This window comes from Jaculus jaculus, chromosome 19, assembly GCF_020740685.1.
Source record: "Jaculus jaculus isolate mJacJac1 chromosome 19, mJacJac1.mat.Y.cur, whole genome shotgun sequence".
Taxonomy (NCBI): domain Eukaryota; kingdom Metazoa; phylum Chordata; class Mammalia; order Rodentia; family Dipodidae; genus Jaculus; species Jaculus jaculus.
Window position 1 is genome coordinate 18227111 of NC_059120.1, and position 19566 is coordinate 18246676.

A 19566-nucleotide genomic window follows, 5' to 3' on the forward strand; every position below is an offset into this window, starting at 1 on the left:
TGTCAGGTCAGGGTGAAGGCATTCAGCCCCACTGCTGCGCGGTGGCTTTGGGTTGATTTTCATACCACTGGGAAAGGCCTGTGGTGATTGAGCCTTGATAACGTTTTACCAGTTTACTCTCAGAGTGTGTCATCTGCTGCCCTCCTCTTGGGGCATCTTGACCAGCTCAGTCCTGTCCTTACGTCTCTAGAGATGACGGCACATTCATTTTATGTACCAGAAACAGAACATTTATAATGCACTGTGGAGGAAATATTTAAACATCCGGAGAGAACTAGAAAAATTTTTTCACAAATCATACCTTCAGCATCCAGAATATTCTCCTAGCCCCCGGCCTCCAGCCTCGCCTCACTTCCTCTACTTCACCCTTCCAAGTAGGAATGTAGAAATCACTTCCTCAAACTCGATAGTTCAGGCACCTCCGTGGACCACCAGAAGCGTACTGAATATCCTTTCCATCTTGCTTGTTACAGTTGAGAGTAGATGAGAGAGAGGGTGTGTGTGTGTGTGTGTGTGTGTGTGTGCGTGCGCGTGTGTGGTTTTTCACTCTGTCTTTCCATCATAGGGCAAGGTTCATAAAGATGGAGACTGTCTTTCTTACTGCCTTACGCGAGTGAGCTCAATTCCTTGCAGACCGTGGTGGTACTTGTAGCTGGAGAGGTGGCTCAGTGGCTAAAGAAGCTCACAAAGCCTGCTGAGCTGGATTGATTCTCTGGAACTCACATACGGCCAGATGCACAAAGTGACACAGGCATCTGGAATTTTTTTTTTTTTTTTTTTTTTGCGGTGGTAAGAGGCCCTGGCAGCCCATTCCACACACACCCCTCTCTCTTTCCTTCTCTCTCCCTCTCTTTTTCTCTCCTCACAAATAAATACAAATTTTTTGTTTGGTTTTTGAGGTAGGGTCTCAGTCTAGCCTGGGCTAATCTGGAATTCAGTCTGTATTCTGAGGGTGGCCTTGAACTCACGGCAATTCTCCTACCTCTGCCTCCTGAGTGCTGGGATTAAAGGCGTGTGCCACCATGCCTGGCTTTAAAAAAAAAAAAAAAAATTAAGCTACTCCATGCTTGGCTCTCTGCCAGGCACTGTGGCAGGGTAGGTGTTGGGGATCGGAATGTTTTTAGACACTTTGTCAATCCCTGACACAGGAGCAACTGTCTCCCTTGCTAACCGGAACCCCTTGCCTCCGGCCAGGGAGAGGGAGGTCAGGCAGTGTGGGATCTTGGGGCTTCCTCTGCCCCATTTCTTCCAGTCCTCCTTTCCCACAGTAGTCCCTGATCCTGCTGATAGCCAAGGCCTTTAATGGGATTGAACCCATCTGTCTTTCCACCTCCTTCCGTGTCTCTGTTGAGACGACATCATTTACTAACGTTGCGGGAACATCTCTGCGCAGTCGTTTTTAGATCCCTAAACCAGTGATGGGAACCAAAGAGGACAAACAAACATCTCCGTAGCTGTTCCCCAAACTGGCTTTCCTCTTGGCTCTCGGCCTGTTTTCCACCGCCCGAAAGATCGTCCATTAAATTCCTAAATTCCTCTTCAGAACTTCCGAAACTCTCTTATCTCGGAAGCATTTGACTTTGAAAATTAATTTTATGGGGCTCTGGGGAGTGGCCTAGCGGGTAAAGTATTGCCATGCAAACATACGGCCCCAGGAAGCGCGTGGAAATGCCACACGTGGCCACGCTTGCCTCTAACTCCCGTGCTCTGGAAGGCAGACAGGAGGGTCCCAAGGGCTTGTGGATTAGCTAGTCCAGCTGATTGCGTGAGCTCTGGCTTCAGTGGGTCCCTAGCTCCAAAAATAAAGAAGAAAACATCTGAGAAATCCGCCAAAGGCAACCTTAGGCCTACACATGCATGCACACATGTCCACACACACACACACATGCACACCTCCCACATACAGTACAATAAAAGTGGGGTTTTTTTTTCTTATTTCTGTCCTACTTTTTATCTATGAAGTTTTGGGTTTGAACTGAATTCCTGAGACCTTTCTATGCTGTTTTTTTTTTTTTTTTCATTTTCAGTATATTTAGAATTAATAACTCTTACTTGTTTGTTTGAGACAGGGTCTCTTGTGGCCCAGGCTGGGCTGAAACTCACAATGTCACCAAAGATGACCTTGATCTTGGGATCATCCTGACTGTGCCTCATAAGTGCTGGGAACAACTCTTAAGTTATTTTCATTCTTTCCTTCCTTTGTATCCGTTTTGCTCTTTATGTGTGTGTGCGTGTGTAGGTGCATGTGTGCGACAGCATGTATGTAAAAATCAGAGAACAACCTCAGGATACTGACCCACACCTTACACCGTGTTTAAGACAGCCTCTTTCTTGTTTTGCCCCTGGAAAGGTTCAACTAGCTAGCCTGGAAGCTTCGGGATGCTTCTGTCCCTGTCTCCTATGGCCAGAGGCTCCTGGGGACTCCACATACGTGTGCCACTATTTGTTCAACTGGAGGTCCAAACTCTGGTTGGCAGGTTTGCAGAGCAAGTGCCTTTAACCACGGAGCTATCTGTCCAGCCCCTGCACCCGCCTTTTCACCCGGTTGATAAAGTTGCTGAACAAAAGCAGTGCTGAAACTCCCTGCACGTCCCCATGCCAGCTGACGTGTTGCTAGGGATCGGTACCTTGTTTTTTAGGTTTTTCAACCACTTTTAAAAATACATCTGGCAAAGTTCTAGACATTTTTAAGATTATTTTTCCCCCTTCAGGAAGACCTCATCTAGCCCCAAGCCAAGTCTGTTACTAAAAATAGCAACTGGCAAGTAAACCATCTGAGAGTATTTTACGGTTTTTCTATAAAGATGGCAGGGCTCGGTGGCCCAGGCCTATAATGCTAACTACTTGGGAGGCTGAGGCAGGAGGAACATAGGTTCAAACCCTGTCTGAGCTACAGAGTAAGTAAGGCCAGCCAGAGCAAGTCAATCAGATTCTGTGTCAGAAATTTAAAGAGGAGGTATAGAAAGATGGCTCAGCAGTTACAGGCACTTGCTTGCAAAGCCTGCTATTCTGGGTTCGATTCCCCAGAACCCACATAGAGCCAGATGTACTAAGTGACACATGTCTGGTGTTTGTTTGCAGTAGCGAGAGGCCCCTGGTGTGCCCATTCTCTCCCTCCCTCTTTCTCTCTCTCTCTCTCTCTCAAATTAATGAATAAAATATTTCTTTAAACTTTAATAAAAAGGTTGGGGGTGAGATGTAGCTAAATGGACAGAACATGCCTAGCATGCACTTAGCTCTAGGTTCAATCCTCAGTATAGTAAGATGAATAAGAAAAGAAAAGTTTAAACAAGGCTGGGAAGTTAGCTCAGTTGGTAAAGTGTTTGCCTTGCAAGCATGAAGACCCAAGTTTGACCCCTGAAAAAAATACCTGGTGTAAGTAAGAGGCATGTGCTTATAATCCCAGTGCTGGGAAGTGGAGACAGGGATCCCTGGGGTTCATTGGTCAGCCAGCACAGCCTAGCTCGTGAGCTCCATGCCAAAGAGAAACCTTGTGTCAAAAAAGGTGGATGAGGGGCTGGAGAGATGGCTTAGTGGTTAAGGCAATTGCCTGCACAGCCTTACGACCTGAGTTCAATTCTCCAGTCCCCATGTAAAACCAGACGCACAAAGTGGCATTGCATCTGGAGTTTGTTTGCAGTGGCTAGCGTCTCTGGCATGACCATTCTCTCTCTCTCTCTGCTTGCAAATAAATAAATTAATTTAAAAAAAAACAACAGGTAAATGACATGCTTGAAGACAACACTTGGGCTTTTACCCTGGCTTCCACATGCACACACACATACAAGGGCATCTTCACACACACATGTACACACACACACACACACACACACACACACACACACACACACTAAATGACAAATAGGGGCTGGAGAGATGGCTTAGTGGTTAAGCGCTTGCCTGTGAAGCCTAAGGACCCCGGTTCGAGGCTCGGTTCCCCAGGTCCCATGTTAGCCAGATGCACAAGGGGGCGCACGTGTCTGGAGTTTGTTTGCAGAGGCTGGAAGCCCTGGCGCGCCCATTCTCTCTCTCCCTCTATCTATCTTTCTCTCTGTGTCTGTTGCTCCCAAATAAATAAATAAAAAATTAAAAATAAATAAATAAATAAATGACAAATAGTTGTTTGTATCTTATTTAAAATTAGCTGATGACAGCTGGAGAGATGGCTCAGCAGTTAAGGTACTTGCCCACAAAGCCTAAGGACCCAGGTTCAATTCCTCAGTACCCATTCTCTTCTACCCCTCTCTCTCAAATAAATAAATAAAATATTACAAAATTATCCGACGAACTTTAACCATTTTCCTGTATCTTCTTTTGAATGACAGAGGGTTAAAGTGAATACACCCACAATCTTGTATTTGGACTGATCTTGAAATTTTGTTTAAATTATTCGATTCTTCATTCAGTGACTGTATATAGAGCCCCTATTATGTGGCAGACGCTGAGGCATTGGGAAATAGTTCTGAACAAATCAGAAGGTAGCCCTGCCTCTGGGACTCATAGATTAGGTCTGGGGAGATGAAAGCTCAGAAACACCACTAGATGAATAAATAAATGAAGAGTGGCTTTGGTGGCAGGTGGAGGAGCATCCGAAGCACCCGGGAGCCTGCCATGCTCGGCCCTGCCCTGCTGTGGGCATGGTTTTGGAAAGCCAGGGGCGCATGTAGAGAACATCCCAGGCACAGCACTGGTGAGGGCCCCAGGACCACTCGTATGTTTACCGTTTCCTGTGAAGACTTTTCAGGAGCCACACCAATCACTTGAACTTGGCCTTGGCCATCATATAATCACCGGGGTTCACTATGTCTTTGTGGGGGAGAATCAACCTTGAGACAATTCCCCTGCCTCAGCCTCTTGACCACAAGGATTAGAAGCATGAGTTAACACACCTCGTTGTCTGTTTGTCTGTTTTCATCTTTTTAAAAATATATATATTTATTTTATTTTATGTTATTTTATTTGCAAGCAGAAAAAGATAGAAGAGAGAGAGACAGAGAAAATGGGTGTGCCAGGACCCCCAGCTACTACAAACAAACTTTAGATGCATGCCACACCTTGTGCATTTGGCTTTCTGTGCTGGGGGAATCAAACCCAGGTTGTTACTATTTAACCACTTAACAATCTCTCTAATAACCTCCGTTTTTAAAAATATTTTATTTTTATTTATTTATCTGAGAGAGAGAGAGAGATACAGAAATAGGCAGGTAGACAGAAAGAATGGGCACACCAGGGCTTCCAGCCACTACAAACGAACTCCAGACACGTGCGCCCCCTTGTGCATCTGGCTAATGTGGGTCCTGGGGAATCAAGCCTTGAACCGAGGTCCTTAGGCTTCACAGGCAAGCGCTTAACCGCTAAACCATCTCCCCAGCCCCCCTGTGTTTTTTAAAAAAAATATTTTATTTTTATTTACTTATCTGAGAGAGGGAAAAAGGGGAAGAGAGAGAGAGAGAAAGAGAGCACACCAGAGATTTCAGCCACTGCAAATGAACTCCAGATGCATGCGCCCCCTTGAATACCTGGCTTACGTGGGTCCTGAGGAATCGAACCAGGATCCTTTGGCTTTTCAAGCAGGTGCCTTAACCGCTAAGCCATCTCTCCATCCCCCCTTTTAAAGTAGAAACCCCATGTATATACCTATGGGATCTATGGATTCATCATGTGTTGGTACTACCATTTACCTCCTCCCTGCCCCACTCCACTGTTTAGCCCATTTATATTTTTTATATATCTTTTTAATTGAAAGATTTTTCATCTTCAGAAACAGATGGATTTTCATCAAAGGTTTTTTTTTTTTTTCTTACAAATCTTTAGCACAATCTACATGTGAGAGGCCAACAGCCTTTGACCTTCCATTAGATCTTTCACTGAAAGAAACCATTGTTGCCCTCCCCAGTTTCCAAAGTGTGTGACTCTAAGAGTGGTGAATACTTTCATCATCAAGGTTACTTGTGAAAATGAAACTCGAAAGAGAGAACTCGTATATGAAACTAGGAAAAGATGACCATTAAATCAATGTTACCTTTAGAGCCCAGCCTGACGGGTTTTTATCGTGTGGATACAAAGCTTTACACACACTCGTTAGAGGGATGAACAGAGATCTAATACCGTAGTTTTCAGTTGCCTTCGCTTTGGTTTTAATATTCTGACAGTCAGAGTTTCAGAGTTATCTCCTCCCGCAGAGCTACTTTTGGTTAGAAGTTGGAGGACCTAAACCACTTTCTTCCATTGCGGACTTTACAGAGTGTATGCGACAGGAAAGCCAGATCAGGAGCTGCCTCCAGATGTGAGCAGCCTCTAGGTGGCCCAGATGCTCAGCGGGTGGCAGCTTCCTGCCGTCAACAGGCATCCCATGGCCCTGACACTACAAGCGAATTTTGAGTCATTTTTTTTAATGTGCGTGCGTGTGTGTGTGTGTGTGTGTGTGTGTGTGTGTGTGTATGAATGATAAGTGTATGGGTGTGTGCAAGCTACAGAGGATGTGACAGAAGAGAGAGAGGGAAAGAGCGTGGGGCACCAGGGCCCCAAGTTTCTGCAGATGAACTTCGGATGCATGCGACACTTTGTGCATCTGGCTTTACGTGGGTACGAGGGAATTAAACCAGGTTCTGTAGGCTTTGCAGGCAAGTGCCTTAACTGCTGAGCTATTCTTTAGCCTACGTGACTTTTTTGTTTGTCTGTTTGTCTTGCTCTAGTCCAGACTGACCTGTGTTCTCAGGCTGGCCTTGAACTCAGTGACCCTCCTACCTCTGCTTCCAGAGTGTTGGGATTAAAGGTGTGTACCACCATGCCTGGCTGTTACTTTGTTGTTAATACAACTGGAAATTTAAATTTTTAACCCTATTCTTTTTTAAAAAATGTTTTATTTATTTGTTTATTTGAGAGAGAGAGGGGGAGGGGCAGAAAGAGAGAATGGGCATGCTAGGGCCTCCAGCCACTGCAAACAAACTTCATGTGCTCCCTTGTGTATCTGGCATTCATGGATCCTGGGGTATCAAACTGAGGTCCTTAGGCTTCTCAGGCAACACCTCAAAAACAGGGGAGGCAGACCACATGGAAAAGGTTTTTGGCCGACAATTGCTTTACTTTTCTGTCACACTTGTGGCTGGCTGGTCCTTACTAGCCAGCCATCCACGTGTCTGGAAACTAAGTTCTGCTTCCTGTTGGAACAGAAATGACAACTTTCTCCTAGAGAATCTTTAAGAATCCAGCCCAAGGGCTGGAAAGATGGCTAGTGGTTAAGGCACTTGCCTGAGAAGCCAAAGGACCCAGGTTCAATTCCCCAGTACCCATGTGAAGTCCAATGCACAAAAGTGGCGCATGCATCTGGAGTATGTTAGCAGTGGCTAGAGGCGCTGGCGCCCATTCTCTCTGTCTCTACTTGGGAAGAAAGAAAGAAGGAAGGGAGGGAGGGAGGGAGGGAGGGAGGGAGGAAGAAGCACAAAACGTAACTTTTGATGTTCTGCAAAGGGGGAGAGTCTTCCTGACCTCTCCCTTTTTTCCTCCCTTCTTTCCATCTTTGGAAAGAAAGCAGCTTTCAAGATGGCTGTGTTGGTCAGCCTTGTTTGGCCTGAGTTTTCTGTCCTGTCCAGTGGAATACTGTGTGACTTCTTCTTAGGCCTCATGTGTCCTCTCTGCTCAAGGAGGTGGATCTGAGTTGGGGACAAACCTCATTCTTTCCCCTGGAGGGGACACTCTTCAGAGCATCATCACAGACGCACGCAGGTGAATCCTAGGCTTAAGTTTTCCAGGTAGAGACTGATAAGGCGACCTGAAACCTTGTCTCCACCACAGCCATTGATAAGGAGGGTTGGCAGAAAACACACAGCCTTTCCAGGAGGTTGGCCTCCCTCTAGACAGTGTGTACACAGTCACTCTGTGGGAGATTGTGTCTGGTTTAAGGAAAAGAAAATGAAATACAAAGGTTAATGAACTACAGAAATCTGAGCCACACCGCAGAAGGTTTGCAGGTACATTCAGAAAAACAGGGATGAGGAAGGGAATGTCTAACGTGATCATCTTTTATGGTTAGGTTGTGAAAGGCTCTTGGATCACAGCTTAGCCCCACTTCAGAAAGGATTTCTGAATTTAAAGGTACTTGAAATATTCAGAATAAGGTCTGGATTCTTATCAGCATCATCTAATGTATTTGAAGCTATTTGCCAAACCCACAAAGAGATTAAAGCCATCTTCTCAACCTCAGCAAGGTTTGGAAATGAAGGTTCCAGACCAGGATATTGTTAACAAGACTTTTACCTGTAGGTCTGTTTTCTGTCAATTGTTTTGTAATGAAGTAATGTTCTGACAAGAATCATAATACATAGCCATTTCCTTGCGTGTGAGCTGAGAGCTGAGATCTGCAAAAGTATTATCAATCAAAATGTCTTCATTAGCTTTAATCACTTGTTACAATATGGATCTACATGTTATGGCATACTTTCATTTATTAGTATATTACATTTTCTTTATTTTTTGCTTATTTTTGTTTGAGAGCAACAGAGAGAGAGAGTCAGAGAGAGAGAGACAGAATGGGCGCGCCAGGGCCTCCAGCCACTGCAAACGAACTCCAGATGCGTGCGCCCCTTGTGCATCTAGCTAACGTGGGTCCTGGGGAATCGAGCCTCAAACCGGGGTCCTTAGGCTTCACAGGCAAGCACTTAACCGCTAAGCCATCTCTCCAGCCCTTACATTTTCTTTAAAATATGGGTGTGGGTGTGCGCGCGTACTTGCACTGTGGCATGTGTGTGGAGGTCTGCGGACATCTCTGTCTGTCCTCTCCTTCCTGCTTTGAGACAGGGCTGCTTGTTTTGTGCTCCATGTGCAGTCTGCTTGGCCCATGGACTGCTGGGCCACTGCCGCCTCCCATTGCTGGAGGCTCACTGGGATCGAGGACATACATACCACTTTGTGTCTGGCTTTACCTGGGTGCTGGGACTCAAACTCAGGCCGGCAAACTTGCAAGCAAGTGCCTTTAACCACTGAGCTGTCTCCTCACCCCCAAGATTTTTTTTTTTTTAAGAAGATAATGAGGTAATAGGAGGGTTTGGTCTTTACTACAAACTGCTCATCTGGACGGTTGTATCTGTAGATATGTGAATATATGTTTAGATTTACTTTGATTAAACAAATATGTATTGAGGGCTTCTTCTAAGATGTTTTCCATTTCCTTAAGATTTTATAAACTATTCAGAGACTAGCCGGGCATGGTGGCGCATGCCTTTAATACCTGCACTGGAGAGGTAGTAGGTTTGCCATAAGTTTGAGGCCAGCTTGGGGCTACAGAGTGAGCTCCAGATCAGCCTAGGCTAGAGTGAGACCTGACCTCAAAGAATCAACCCCCCCAAAAATAAATAAAATATTCAGAAGCTAACATAAAGGGTTTTTTTTAGCTTTATATTGACAGGTTCCATAAATATAAACAATAAATTATGATAATTCCCTCCTTCACCTCTATTCTCCCCCTGTCAAATCCACTTTCCATTGAATCCTTTCTTTTTTCCAGGCTGTCTTTGATTTTGATGCCATCATTTTTTCCTTCTACTATGAAGGTCTTGTGTAGATAGTATCAGTCACTGTGAGGTCTTGAATGCCAAGACTATTTTGTGTCGTAAGCAGTCCCAGCCTTCCTTTGGCTCTTACATTCTTTCTGCCACATCTTCCACAATGGGCCCTGAGCCTTGGAGGGTGTGATAGAGATGACTCAGTGAACACTCCACTGTCACCTATTCTCAGCACTATTGTGACTTTTGAGTCACCCCAGTGGTTACAGCCAACCTAATGTAAGTTTTGGCCTCAGTGAAACAAATCCCTTTGTGCCATCAGCAAAGAAAATATGACTTCATATAATAAATTTTCCCAGAAATATGTTGCCATGTAGATGCTACATAATAAAACACCATCCAGAATCAGATAGACTATTTTATGTAATTGAAAAACAGGTGCCTTTTTATTTTCATCTTCACACTACTAAAGGAAAGCAATGGGGCTGGAGAGATGGCTTAGTGGTTAAGGGCTTGCATGTGAAGCCTAAGGACCCCGGTTCGAGGCTCGATTCCCCAGGATGCATGTTAGCCAGATGCACAAGGGGGCGCACACGTCTGGAGTTCATTTGCAGTGTCTGGAGGCCCTGGCGCACCCATTCTCTCTCTCTCTCTCTCTCTCTCTCTCTCTCTCTCTCTCTCTTTGCCTCTTTCTCTCTCTGTCTGTCGCTCTCAAATAAATAAATAAAAACAAAAAATGTTTCTAAAAAAGTCCTGGGGATCTAACCTAGGACTTTAAAAAAAGAAAGGAAATGTATTTTGTGAGGGATGTTTTGAGCAGATCCTAATGATTTGGTTTGTGGAGTCTGGCATGGCGGGAAGAGTCCCAGGATGGAAATCCTGGTGGGCTGGGCCTTTCCCTTTGCACCGTCTCTGTATTGGCCTCTGCAGGGCTGTTGTCCTGGCCCTGCACGGAGGGCCCTCCTCCTAGGACATTACTCCTATATACATGTTGATTTTCCTATGACCGTGGCTAAAGTTCAAAGCAATTCCACCCCTCTTCTTCACTAAAATTACAAATATTCATTAATCTTTTCATGAAGTAGTGTTGTAATCGCCTAGCGTTCTTTCCTAGGGATTTATGACTCATCTGCGAGCAGAACAGGAGAGGCTGGAGAGATGTCTCACTGGCTAAGGCGCTTGCCTGCAAAGCCGACTGCCCATAATGACCAGGTTTGATGTCCCCAGTACCCACGTGAAGCTGGATGCACAGTGTGGCACACGCACTTGGAGTTTGTTTGTAGTGGCTAGAAGCCCTGGCACACCCTTTCTATCTCTACGTCTTTCTGTGTGTGTGTGTATGTGTGTCTAAAATAAAACTGGAAAGAAAAGCCATGGTTGATAGAGAATATTACATTCTGCTTCTAGACAAGAAAGGATCAAAAATGTCCTGGAGACAGTTTTATCATACAGTTTTAGGAGGAAGAGAGAAAAGAAACTTGATGTCTGCACATGACTTTATCAACTTCTTTACCAGAGAGTTGGTTGTTATTTTTATTATTTTTAAAGATTTTACTTTATTTATTAATTAGAGACAGAGAGAGGGAGGGAAAGAGAGAAAGAGAGAGAGAGAATGGGCACGCCAGGGCCTCCAGCCACTGCAAACGAACTCCAGACACGTGCGCCCCCTTGTGTGGTTAATGTGGGCCCTGGAGCATCAAACTGGGGTCCTTAGGCTTCGCAGGCATGTGCCTTCACCACTAAGCCATCTCTCCAGCCCCCTTGGATGTTAGTTTTAAGAAGTAAATGTTGTACATAGAACCATTGAAGTGGACTTTTCTGTTTTTATTTTTAATTTGGCACTAGGGAGCAAACATAACACCTTGTACACGCGAAGCATATGTTTTACCAACGAGCAGCTCCTTCAGTGTATACTACAGGATTTTTCCCATTTCCTGGGTGGGGTGGGGGGACCTCTTGCAGTTACAAATGAACATTAGACACTTGCCCCACTTGTGCATCTGGGTTACACGAGTGTCTGGGAAACTGAACCTGGGCCAGCAAGCTTTGTGAGAAAATACCTTTAACTGCTGAGCCATCTTCCCAGCCCCCAAATTAGTATTTTTTTTTTAAAGAAGAAAATGTATTGCGGTTTCTTTGAAAGGGAAGAGAAGCAGAGATATAATGTAAACGTTTACATTTCTAAAATTAGAATATCTGGATCTTTGAATAATTTAAAATACCTTATTTCCAAAGACATTATGAATGATATAAACCAAAGTCCTTTGTAACGAGTTGGAAATTGGGGTCAGGGGAAGTATAAAGATAATCATTTACATTTCTAAAATAGGAAAATGTTTAAATAGGAATTACATTATGTTGATTGATCTTTATCCCTTTAACCATTTAAACCAAGTGGTTTATTCAGAGTGGGTTTAAAAAAATTTTTTTTTGTATATGTGTATGTCAGGTGTGTGTGTGTGTGTGTGTGTGTGTGTGTGTGTGAAGTCGGCATCAGGGTTCCTCCTCAGTCACTCTCCACCTATTCTTTTGAGACTGAACCTAGAGCTCACTATGAAGCCAGCTATCCAGTGGGTCCCAGGGACTTCCTGTCTCTACCTCCCCAGCCCTGGGATCGTAAGTGTGCGCCGTGACGCCTGACATTTTACGTGGGGTCTGCATGGAGTCCAAAGGTCTGAGCTCAGGTCCTCATGTTTCTGCTGCAGTTTCTACCCACTGAGCTATCTCCTCAGCCTCTGGTATTTTTTTTTTTCTTTATTTAATATTTTTATTATTTGAGACAGAGTGAGTTTGGACATTCCAGGGCCTCTTGCCATTGCAAACAAACTCCATGCACCTCTTTGTGCATCTGGCTCTACTTGGCCCTGTAGAATCAACCCAGGGCTGTTAGGCTCTGTGCTAAGAGCTTTTAACCTCCGAGCCATCTGTCTAGCCCCTGTTTTTGCTGCTGATGTTGTTGTTAGTTTTTTTTTTTGTTTTTTTTTGTTGTTTTGTTTTCTTGAGTCAAAGTCTCATGTAGCTCAGGATGTTCTCAAACTCGCTATGTAGTTGAGCGTGACCTTGAACCTTGATCCTGGGATTGCAAGTATGAGTCATCAAGTCCAGCCAGAAGTGGTTCTTTGTGCTTGCAGTGAGGGTTTTATTCATTTTATCGTAGTTTTTCGAGACAAAGTCTTGCTCTAGTCCAGGCTGAACTAGAATTCACTATGTAGTCTCAGAGTGGCCTTGAACTCACCTTGATCCTCCTACCTCTACCTCCTGAGTTCTGACACTAAAGGTGTGTGCCATCACGCCTGGCACAATGACGGTTTTAAAGGACAGTGATAACAAGAGAGAAATCCCTACAGTTCATGACTTTGTTAGAGATGCTGAGAGTTGTAGAAGAAGAATGCAAAACGTTTTCAGTTAAGCAAACAAAAAGACCAGTCTACCTTCTAGTTGGGAGATTTATCATTCAGCGCTCCCTACTTCCTTTCTTGTATTGAAAATATTAATAATAAATACTGTGCTGGACATTGGCTTGCAACTTGTGATATGACAATATGTGATATGGTATTTTGTATGTTCATGTGTGTTTATATGTAGTATATATGGACACATAAACACACAGAGACATATGCTCATTAACTCAAAAGCGTTTTAAAGTTTTATTTATTTATTTTAAATAATTAAAAAATTATTTATTTGAGAGCATGAAAGAAGCAGAGTGAGAAAGAGAATGGACACACCAGGACTTCCAGCCACTGCAAACAAACTCTAGATTTATGCACAACCTTGTGCATCTGGCTTACATGGGTCCTGGGGAGTCAAACTGAGGTCCTTTGGGTTTGCAGGCAAGCACTTTAACCGCTAAGCCACCTCTCCAGTCTGAAGTTTTATTTTTTTTAATGTGGTGGAGGCACATGCCACAGTGTGCATGTGGAGGTTGGGAGCCAACATTGGGGTGTCTGGGCTCCACCTTCTTTGATAAGATGGTCTCTCGCCACTGCAAAGGAACTGCCAAACTGAAAATGAGAGTTAGTTTAGGGCTGGAGAGATGGCTCAGAGGTTAAGGCTTTTGCTTGCAATACTTAAGGACCCAGGTTTGATTCCCTAGGGCCCACATAAAACCAGATGCACCAAGTGGTGTATGCATCTGGAGTTCATTTGCAGCAGCAAGAGGCCCTGGCATGGCCATTTTCTCTCTGTCTCTCTCTTTCTGCTTACAAATAAATAAACAAATAATTTAAAAACACTATGTGATGAATTGGGAAGAATGCACAGAGCCCTTCTGCAGACTCCACAATACAATGACATGTTGCAGGAAAGCTTTGTAATGTTCAAATAGAAATTTTAACTACCTCCTTTATCATCTCACACTTTTTTCACTTGAATAAAATTACTGATTATTCGGGCTTGGGCATGTGGTATATGTTATGTCCTGAAAATGAATGAAATAAGCCTAAGGCCTTTAGGAGAACATCAAATAGTTGTTTATAGTGACAAATTCTAACTTTTGTTTTGTTTTGTTTTTTGAGGTAGGGTCTCGCTCTAGCTCAGGCTGGCCTGGAATTAGTCTCAGGGTGGCCTTGAACTCACGGCAATCCTCCTACCTGTGCCTCCCTAGTGCTGGGATTAAATGTGTGCGCCACCATGCCCGGCTTCAAATTCTAATTTTTTAAGTGTGGAGTTTTTGAGAATGTACCTCTATCACCATTAGCTTGAAAAATTCCCAACTCTTTAAAACTTTTGTGATGATAGCAGGGCTATCATGGTGAGGCTAATGAATTTCTTCTCTTTTGCATGTGCAGTATGTGCGGGTGTGGGTGTGTGGTGTACGTGCAGATGCGTGCATGTGCAGCGGCCAGCAGAGAGCATCTTGCTCTACCTCTCATCTGTATGTCTTCCCTGAGAGAGTCGCTCGCTGACCGACAGGCCCTGGGCTCCAGACACGGACCATGAGTGGGTACAGTTGTGTCACACCCGACTGGTTTTACACAGATGCTAACATCCAACTCAGGAGACTTGGCCCCATGCTTGTGTGGCAAGCACACTTACCCACTGAGCCATCATCTCCCAGCCCATGAATATGATTTTTAAATCCTTTATGATTGAGGTATGAGTACTTTGAAGATTTCTTAGCTCAGTGATCCTTGTTTTCCAAATTACAGTCTGTGTGGTTATAAAATCATGGCTGGGAAAGATTCCTTCTAGGTACAAGTGCATTGATAGCTTTTAATGTAAAGCTTAAAGAGTTCATTGATACAATGTCCATTTTGTCAGTAAACTAGCCAAGGTTTTGGTACCATCTCAAATGTAAATATCCACAAGGACTAAACTGGGCTGGAGAGATTTCTTAGCAGTTAAGCACTTGCCTGTGAAGCCTAAGGACCCCAGTTTGAGGCTCAACTCCCCAGGACCCACGTTAGCCAGATGCATAAGGGGGCGCACACATCTGGAGTTCATCTGCAGTGGCTGGAGGCCCTGGTGCGCCCATTCTCTCTCTCTCTCTACCTGCCTCTTTCTCTGTCTGTCACTCTCAAATAAATAAATAAAAATAATAAACAAAATACTTTTAAAAAGCACTAAATTTTACTGACAAGGAAAAGGCTATTTTTAACCATGTAGTTTTTTTGAGGCATGTTTACTATCATGCCTTTCAACCCAAACAATATGTCAGAATATATTGAATGCAGAATATATTGAATCTGAGAATACAGCTGTCTTCTGTATTGGGATAATATTAAAGACATGTGCAAAAATATTTTAAAAAGTACCATCATTCTCATTAATTTTTTTGGAAAATTTTGTTTTTTTAATAGCATATGTTAAGATGTAATGGGTTTGTTTTTCATAAATTAATGCATTTTTAAATTTTCTAACATGGCAGATACTTGAAGCACTACTGATATAAACACTTTGTGGTTCTCATGTTATATTTTGAGCATGAATGACTGGAGAAAGCAGAAAGATTGAGAACCACCACGCCACACTGGTACTTTTTTCTTCATGAAATCCATCTGCTGCCTAACTGAATATGCTTACTTCTTTGTTTTGTTTTGTTTTTGTTTACAAATTAGCCTGTTTGGTTTTTAAGGCAGGGTCTCACTTGGTAACCCAGACTGGCCTGGAACTCACAGTGATCCTCCTCCCTCAGCTGGGATTAAAGGCATGCAAAAGGAAGAGATAACCAAATCTGTTAGATAACAAAAGACTTCAGCATGGGCTTGCTGGTTATCTCTGTCACTGGAGCTGACCAGGGTCACCCCAGCTCTGAGGAGAATGGGCATCTGAATGCTTTCATTCATTTGTCCAACAAACAACGGTTCGGTTGGGGATCTTGTTCTCTGGGGATCATAACTGGTGCTCTGAATGTAGTCTCTGAAGCCAAACTTGTAAATTAAGCTGAGGAGTGCCTGTGGCTGCTCCTCACAGAAGTGACCAGGCCACCTTTGTGATGGTGAGATTGTCATGAGGTGCTGAGAAAGCAAGCCGCAAGGTGTCAGGAAAATCAGAGTGTGAGCTAGTGACTTGTTTAGCTTGGGTGGCTTACCTGCAACCTTTGCTTTAAGGACAACAAGAGCACAAGAGACTGGACTGTCAAGATGCTTGCATCCTAGTGGAGTAATGGAATGGAGTGAAATTTGTGTGCCAGTAACCCGAGGAAATCATATCAAATGTTGGGCGGCTACCAAGTAGCTAGGTCATAAGCAATCACCTTTCCAGGTGCTGAAATTTCCAACAATGTTAAAGAACAAACCTAAAAGGCAAGCAAATTATTATTTAAGAAAAAGTCATAAGGCAACAAGACAGAATGAACAGCGTAATATTTTTCAAAGCTGTAGCCACCTACAAATTCAAAGACATTTTCTTCTACTTATCATACAGTCCAACAGCATGGCTGCAAAGAGGAAATGAGTGGAGAGGTTTCCTCTGCGGCCGCCCTGGGACACCCTTATTCCTAGCTGTTGCAGCCCGCTTCTTATTTCTGGGGACAAACATCCAGCCAAAAGCAGCTGCGGGAGGAGAGGGTTTATTTCAGGCTTACAAATTCCAAGGGAACACCATCAGTGCTGGAAGAAGCTGGCCCAGTTCCACAGAGCCAAGCACAGAGACCTCACCCACAGCCGGAGCTCCAGCTGCACTCCACACATCTTAGGGATAGACTTAAGATCCACCGTCAAAAACACCTTCGGGGGGCTGGAGGGATGGCTTAGCAGTTAAGACTTTTGCCTGCAAAGCCAAAGGACCCAGGTTCGATTCACCAGGACCCACGTTAGCCAGATGCACAAGGTGGTATATGTGACTGGAGTTTGTTTACAGTGGCTGGAGACCCTGGTACGCCCATTCTCTCTCACTCTGTCTTTCACTCTGTCTCTCTCACTTTGTCAAATAAATAAAATAAAATATTTAAGGGCTGGAGAGATGGCTTAGCGGTTAAGCACTTGCCTGTGAAGCCTAAAGACCCCGGTTTGAGGCTCGGTTCCCCAGGTCCCACGTTAGCCAGATGCACAAGGGGGCGCACGCGTCTGGAGTTCGTTTGCAGAGGCTGGAAGCCCTGGCGCGCCCATTCTCTCTCTCTCCCTCTGTCTTTCTCTCTGTGTCTGTTGCTCTCAAATAAATAAATAATAAAAATTTAAAAAATAAAATAAAATATTTAAAAAAGCAACACCTTAAGGATGGACTCCAAGATCTGCCCCCAGTGACGTATCTCTTCCCTAGTAGTGCTAAAACCCCTGGAGACTCAAGATTCAAGCCTAAGTCCATGGGGCCATACATTTAACCACCCTACTTGCCATGAAGTAAGACTATGTCTTCTCATAGTGGCAAGATGATTAACTTGCGTTTTGGGTCACAGTAAAGGCAGTGAGAATGGGAAGAAGGAGAAAGCAGAAAATGCCCTCAAGAAGTGCCTCATTGCCTCAAGTGCTACCTGTTTTTGCTACTTGGATTGGGATAGGATGTTCAGATTCATTTTGTGTCACTAACGAATACCTGGAGTAAATCAACTTCAGACGCAGAAAGGTTTGTTTTCAGTTCATGGTTTTAGAGGCTTCAGACTGTGGTCTGTGGCCCATTGTCTTGATGTCTGTGGTGAAAAATTTCATCAAGAGTTCATCAAGCTTGTGACAGAGAAAGCCTTTTCACCTAATGACAGTGAGAAAACAGAGACTGGCAAGGGACCAGGGTCTCAAGAGTTCCTTCAAGGGGTACCCCAGGGACCTAACTGGGTCTGACATCTTAAAGGTTCCAACCCCTTTTCAGGAGCACCACAGGGTGATGAACACATCCTTGGGGAGCTTACCCAAACTATAGCAGATTTCCAGGACAAACTAATTCCTCAGAGGAGAATATCAGGATAAGCTTAAGTAATTAATGAGAAGATTTAGAAGCAGAGAAAAGAAAGATTAAAAAAAGAGACAGAGAGAGACAAAAGTGCTAAGGGTAGGAAAAAATAGGACACTCAGATCCCCCACCATCAGCGTCCTCTTTTGATTTTTGAAGTATTTTAATTTATATGCAAGAAGAGAGAGAGAGAGAGAGAATTAGGCACACTAGTACTTCTTGACACAGCAAACCAATTCCAGATGCACATACCACTTTGTGTATCTCGCTTTACGTGGGTACTAGGGAATTGAACCCAGGCTGTCAGGCTTTGGAAGCAAGTGCCTTCAACTACTGAGCTATCTCTCCAGTCCCTCTCTTCTTTCTTTTTCTTTTTCTTTTTTTTTTTCTTTTTTTTTTTTTCGGTAGGGATCTGCTCTAACACAGGCTGACCTGGAATTCACTGTATAGTCTCAGGGTGGCCCTGAACTCTCCTACCTCTGCCCTCAAGTGCTGGAATTAAAGGCGTGTACCACCACACCCAGCTAACCCTCGATTCTTTCTAGAGCAGAATGGTTATCCTAGGCCGGGGAGCTGGCTTAGTCTGTAAAGCACTGGCCATGCAAGCATAAGGAGCTGAGTTCATATCCCTGGCACCCAGGTAAATGCCAGGCATGGTGGCACACACCTGTAATCCCAACAGTTGTAAGGTGGAGCCAGCTAGATCCCTGGGGCAAGCTGGTTTGCTGGAATAGCTCAGTCAGTGAGCTCTGGGCTCCACGAGAGACCCCCTCGTCAATAACTCAGGTAGAGAGCAATAGGGAAGGGTGCGAGGCATTGACTGCTGGCCTTCACACAATGCAGTCTCTAGGGGAACAGAACCGCTAGAATGAATGATATTGAAAAGGGAGATTAGTTTATGGTAATCCAATAGCAGGTGCAAGCCCAAGAACCAAAGAACCCCATAGCTGCTCGGTTCACGTGGCCAGATGCCTCAGCAGTCCAGATCTGGCACTGCAGGCCTGGAGGCATCCTGAGGAGCCACTGGGGTTCGATCCACACGGGTCTTCAGTCCACACTGGTCCTCAATCCGTGCTGGAAGGCAGAGAGCAGCTCTGGCAGCCAAGTGGAAGGAAGGAAGGGAGGAAGGGGCTCTTTTCACCCAGAGCTTCCTTATATGAAGTTCCCCTCTGAGAGGGGCCACCCACTCTGGAGGAGGGGCTCACCCTGGGAGAAGAAAAGGGATTTCTGTGGATTACTAAACAGATCAAGTTGACAACACCTTAACCATCACACACGTGCATCCACACACGTATGAACATGCACATTCACACACATGCACGGTACACAGTCAGAAAAGAGGCTGTCTTGTGCTCCTTCCCTAGGGAGTAAGAAAAATGCCTTATAAGTAGGGCTTAGGAAAGCATTAACACAAATGAGTATTGCAATGATGCTTAAAAAAAAATGACAGTGTGGGCTGGAGAGATGGCTTAGCGGTTAAGCGCTTGCCTGTGAAGCCTAAGGACCCTGGTTCGAGGCTCGGTTCCCCAGGTCCCACGTTAGCCAGATGCACAAGGGGGCGCATGCGTCTGGAGTTCGTTTGCAGAGGCTGGAAGCCCTGGCGCGCCCATTCTCTCTCTCTCCCTCTATCTGTCTTTCTCTCTGTGTCTGTCGCTCTCAAATAAATAAATAAATAATAATAAAAAAATGAGAGTGTTAGGAGGGCAAGAGAGAGCAGAGACATTTGGACACGCAAGCTCTG

General features: G+C 44.5%; 1 protein-coding gene across 1 annotated transcript in view; it reads left to right on the forward strand.

The window, feature by feature from the left end:
* Lrrc8c (leucine rich repeat containing 8 VRAC subunit C) overlaps positions 1-19566 on the forward strand; it is a 101781-nt gene that overhangs the window by 41107 nt on the left and 41108 nt on the right. The gene's annotated exons all lie outside the window — the stretch shown is intronic.